The sequence below is a fragment of the Muntiacus reevesi genome, chromosome 9 (genome assembly GCF_963930625.1).
Source record: "Muntiacus reevesi chromosome 9, mMunRee1.1, whole genome shotgun sequence".
Classification (NCBI taxonomy): Eukaryota; Metazoa; Chordata; class Mammalia; order Artiodactyla; family Cervidae; genus Muntiacus; species Muntiacus reevesi.
This window is the reverse complement of record NC_089257.1, coordinates 34,092,957-34,098,956: the sequence shown is the minus strand read 5'-3', so window position 1 is coordinate 34,098,956 and position 6,000 is coordinate 34,092,957.

Sequence of the window (6,000 nt, the reverse complement as noted above, 5' to 3'; positions counted from 1 at the left end):
TTATACACAATGTCTCCTGCCCATGTATATAAAAATAACGCTGCCTGAGTTTACAACCTCCTTGCATTTATTGGCAGCTTCACAACGGCAGAAACTTAAAGGAGGTTAAGTAAAGTAAGGCTGAGAAAAACTAGAAAAACTTTGAAATAAAGGCCTTTGAGACTTCTCTTAGGAACAGAATGACCAAACTTAACTATGAAAATCATAGTATATTACAATCTTGGAATTGAAATTGCCCAGAGTCTGGAAGTTAATCCAGATCTAGTGTTGGAGTTATCACCTGCTTTGGGATCTTTTAAAAATAATATGCCATACTCTTCCTTAGTACTATCCATGACCATTATGATTAGTCCAACGTATCTGTTTTAATTTTGGGGAGATTTCTTATAGTTTAGAGAAGTGAAACCACACTCCTAACCCCAGAATGCACACTTGTGGCTGTGAAGTAGCCATGGGTACAAGGTAGAGCCAGACTGGCCAAATATTGTTTGGGATAGGTGTGAAGATGTGTGTGTATGTGAATGTCTGTGTAGAGGTACACACACGCTACTTAAGACCTGTAAATACCCAGATCTTTCTAGAATCTCTTTAGGAGCTCCTGAATATTCTTAAAATTGCCCTAAGACCCCTGTACCAACTGGCATATGAATACACACCATATGCTAGACCTGTTAGGGTTTTCAGAAGATGACATTCCCTTTTGTAATGACAGTCCCATCTAGACCTGCTCATTCACATAACAGCATGTCCCCAGAAATACCTGCCAAGCCTAAAGATACTATATTCAGAGGTTCAGTGGCATACCTTGAACTGTTTGTGACCTATACCAACTCCAAGGCCACCTGTTTGACCCCTGCCACCTCTAACTGCAAAAGGCCTGCAATCTAGTCAGTTAGATAAAGTAACCTTCACTGACAGTGTGTGTTTGAATTTAAAAATATATATGTGGCTGTAGTTTCCACTGGAAGAGACAAAGCAGTCAGTTGGCTCTTGTATTTTGAGTTTGTTTGCATTTCTTTGCTATTCATTTCTCCCATTGCAAAAAGCAGTACCTATTCATCCCTCAGTCCATTTTCCTTTTTAAGGAGTAGAAAAGAAAATTCCAGAACACCTCTTTGTTTTTGTGTGTGCCATTCTGGAAGAAATGGACACACACCTATTAAGGACCAGTGATGGCTTGAAAACAGGGAAATAGTGCAAGGGACATATTCCCTTTTTCTCTGTATTTGCACTGGGCATGACATTTATATATATCATGAGTGATTTGAAATCATTCTTTTTAATAATGTCAGTCTGTCAATTTAAAATATATTCTTCATTCTATAGTGACAAGATTAGAACATTTATATTCAGACAGCTTTTAAAAGAAAATTAGAAGGCAATGAAACTCCTTTGAGGTTTTTCGCATTAGACTTATACTGAATTAAATGAGTTATTCTTAACTATTTTCAGCTTTAATATAATTAAAGTGCTCAGCATTGATGTTGTATAGGTTGGCAGTTGTTATAACTTCCATTTCATAGAACAAGTGATCTTGCTGTAGATATTTGTCATATTCTTCCTAGGATCATCCAAATTCTACTCTTCCTCTACCATAAATAAAAAAATATGTATATTTATTTTAAAGTACTTTTTTTTAGACATTATTTGAATGTTGGTATTTCTATTCAGTAAGTAAATTACAATAGTGCTGTGGAATTAGAGAATGTGAGATAGAATCCTAAGGTTTTGCAAGCATTTCTTGAATTAAGATAAAGATTTAGCTGAAACCCAGGAAACTTACTTTCAAATATTAAAGTAGGTTCATGAGAATGATATGCAGAGAAGACACAAGGCAGTGTTTTTTGTTAATTTTTTCTAACTAGGGCCTTGGCCTCAAAATTCTAGGTGAAATTATTGGCTTTGCTGAGCTCATCTATGCTTTAAGATATAAAATAACAGTAAGCCAAATGGCCTTTTAGGTTCTTTCTTCTAGGCCTATATCTAATTTTGGACATTAAAATCACATCCTCTCAAAACCTTATTAAACACCAGGAAATCAGGAAGAAATGAAAATATGTCCCTAAGGTGTAAGTCTTAAACTATCCTCCAAAAAGTTACCTCATAAGCCCTGCACTATTGCTTCACCTTCACAAACCCTGACACATGGAGGACAAACTAAGTGAAAAGGCAAGACCAACAGACACTGTACATGCCAGAGTTTGTGATCTCTTTTGTCAATGTACTCGTTGGCTTCACTCTTAAGAGCCCTGGAGCAAACCTGTGCATTTGCTAGAACATTACCGGGGACTCTTCACCTTGGGAGTGGAGTATAGGGAGGGAGAGTTTTTGTTGTTGCCCTGGAGGCCATCAGTAATTTCTTCTTACGTGTCTGAAAGGCAGCGTGCTATGGTAAGAGGAACATAGCTCGGGGATCTCATAGACTTGAGTTCAGTTCATAGGTTTGGCCGTTACTGGGCTTTCCTGGTGGCTCAGACAGTAAAGAATCCGCCTGCAATGCCGAAGACCTGGGTTTGATCCCTGGGTTGGAAAGATCCCCTGGAGGAGGACATGGCAACACACTCCAGTATTCTTGCCTAGAGAATCCCCATAGACAGAGGAGCCTGGCGGCTACAGTCTGTGGGGTAGAGTTGGACACAACTAAGCGACTAAGCTTAGCACAGCACAGGATGAATGTCCTTTAGTTAGTTAACTTTAATTTTCTCAGTCTCAAATATGCATAATCAAAACTTTAGGATTATTATGAGAATTAAATATATCAAATATCACCTAGGAATGCAAGGTTGGTCCAACACTAAAAACCAGTTATAATTTGCCACACTAACAGACTTGAGAGAAAAACTACATGATTTATCAATAAATGCAGAAATGACATTCAATATCTATCATGATAAAAATATCAGTGACCTAGGATTAGAAAGAAGTGTCCTCCATGTGATAAATGCATTTATAAAAATTCATATCTAACACCAAACTTAATCATGAGATTTCCCCCTAAGATCACTTTTCTCCTAAGATCAGGAACTAGGCAAGATTTTCCACTTTTACTTTTGCTTCTCAGTATTTGATTGGAAGTTCTAGAAACTCTAGAAACATGTAAGGAAGCTCAGTCTCTCTAGTCATTAAGGAGATGTAGTCTGTCATTATTGTTAGAAGATCTAACAGCAGCAACAACAATCCTGTTGCTAAGTGTATGGTACATCAGGAACTCATACACTGGTGGTACAACAGCCACATTTGAAAAAAGTTGACAGTTCCTGTAAAAGTTAAATGTGCACTTACCATATGATTCAGCAAGCCTGCTGCTGTTGTCACTTCAGTCGTGTCCGACTCTGTGCGACCCCATAGACGGCAGCCCACCAGGCTCCCCTGTCCCTGGGATTCTCCAGGCAAGAACACTGGAGTGGGTTGCCATGTCCTTCTCCAGTGCATGAAAGTGAAAAGTGAAAGTGAAGTCGTTCAGTCGTGTCCGACTCTTAGCAACCCCATGGACCGCAGCCTACCAGGCTTCTCCATCCATGGGGTTTTCCAGGCAAGAGTACTGGAGTGGGTTGCCATTGCCTTCTCCTCAGCAAGCCTACTCCCATGCATTTATGAGAATTTAAAGCATCTATGTAAATGTTTATAGTAGCATTATTCATAAGCACAACAACTAGACACAACCCAAATGTACTTAAATGAGTGAGTGGATAATCTAATTCTGTTACATTAAGGAATCCCCTGGTGGTTCAGTGGTTAAGATTCCATGCTTCCAATGCAGGGAGTGTGGATTTGATACTTGTTAAGGGAACTAAGATCCTGCATGTTATGTACCATGGCTAAAAAATAATGTGTTACCTCCATACAATGGAGTTATGACTTGGTAATAGAAATGAATCCAAATGAATAGGTTATTGATACTTAACAAAAACACATATGGTTCTCAAGTGCATTTTGCCAAATGAAAGAACCTAATCTTAAAATTTATACAGTGTACAATGTACAGTTCTGTTTATGTGGCACTCTGGAAAAGGCAAAAAAGAAGGTAAAAAGAACAAATCACTAATTGTCAGGAATTAAGTGTGAAGGAAGAGCCTGAACACAAATGGGAAGACTTGGAAATTTTTTGAGGTGTTCTAATTTTTCCAACTGTGCTTTTGGAGTGGTTATAAGACTATATGTTTGTGTTAAAATCAAATAACTGTACAACAAAAAAGTTAATTTTCTTTTATGTAAATTATAAAAGGGGAAAAATCCAAGCATATGTATTATCTCTCAAAACACATATGGTTTTTATAACAAGAATAACAGTGCTTGGCAAAAATAATCTTAGGTTTTACTGAACTCAAAACTTTGAAAAAATAATATAGCCTTCCTCATGCAGGTAAACCATGATTTTAAAAATATAATTTCAAAAATCAAAGCTAAAATGCTATTAAACTAAACTAAAACTCAAATTCTGACCTTCTGTAAAATAAATATCCCCTAGAAGAGTAGTTGATAAATAACAGGTGGTAGTTATTAGTAGTAATACAAACATAATTAAACAGCTATATTAATAATAGCAATAATATGTGAAATCCTTATTATTTGTTATTTGTTTTTAAAAATAGACTTTATTTTTAAATACTACAGGAATAGCTAAAATTTCTCATCCTGAACTGGTTGAAAAAATACCGAAGTAAATATTACTTTTTCTTTTGTTTTCCTCGCATTAGTAAACTAATTTTTCCCATTCTTAATTAAGCTTTTGAAATAAGCTTTCAATGATAAAATATCAAACTATATTCAAAAGCAGATGTATAAATTGTCAACCTTTGGCACAGTATGAACAAAACCATAAGTAAGAACAACAGCAGCAGGTGGCAAGAAGTGGGAAGATCTGTGGTTACAAATGTTCATGGTAGAATAAAAATATAGAACAGATTGTGTCCCAGTGCAGTACTGGTTAGACTAATCATGCCTGTGTTTGGGTTCATATTCTACACATCAACAAATTTCTTCTAGTTATTGGTTTTACCAGTAACAATGTGTGGTTGGAAGAGGTTAGATTTTTAGATTTTCAAAATGTTGTCATAGACCTGTGTGATACAGTGGGAGTCTTCAGAATCCCCCTACTTCAGGACAGAGTGTAATCCAAGTGTTCTTGCAGTGTCCAAATACTTTGGTCAAATGACTTTTTTGAGCTCTTTGGAGTGAAACAGCCCGTGTTGGTCTTGGCAGTCATATACATAGTATAACTTTGCAGCTTGTCAGAGGTACTCTAAGTCTTTAAGTGTTTTATCCTTATCCAAACCCAAGATTTAGTTTCATTTGGTGTCACCTTCCATGGGGCAGGTAAGGGTTGATTAGGAATTTTATTTCACCCTTCTACATACACATGCACAGACACGTACACACACACAACTACATTAAATATAATGCAAGGAGCACCCCTGTGATTTTCATAATAGTAACTCCAAGGTATTTAAAGGTTTCATTTTCATCCCTTTCTCACAGCGTTGAGAATCCAGTGAGTTTGATTAGGCATTTGAAGTCTATCAGTCATCATGGTAGTGCTGGAAAAAAAAACAATAAACATTTTTGTCAAACCTGATAGCCCTGGGCTGCATTTCCATTAGAATATGAACTTGATGATGAATGAATGATACAGAAATCTGCTTGTTTTTAGCTAACTTCTGTCAAGAGACAGCTCAGAAGACAAAATCCTGAAAATATCTTTTCCGTTTCCATTGAAGAGTTCGAACAGGTGTTTTGGGTCACAAGTGGTCTTATAGGATGTGTGAAGGGGCATGGATTTTGGGCACACACAGTGAGATGAACTATCAACTGTTCCAGTTCCTGCAATGATCCCTACGTGGTGGTTCCACCAAGATCATTACCAGTCTTTTCCCTAAGAAGTCCACTGCCCCCACCTGCATGAAACATGCTTGTGGTACATTAATTGAGCAGTAAAATTCAAGGTTTCAAAGGTTACCTGGAGGCTATTTCAAAAGGATATCTGCAGCTATTCAAGGTTAT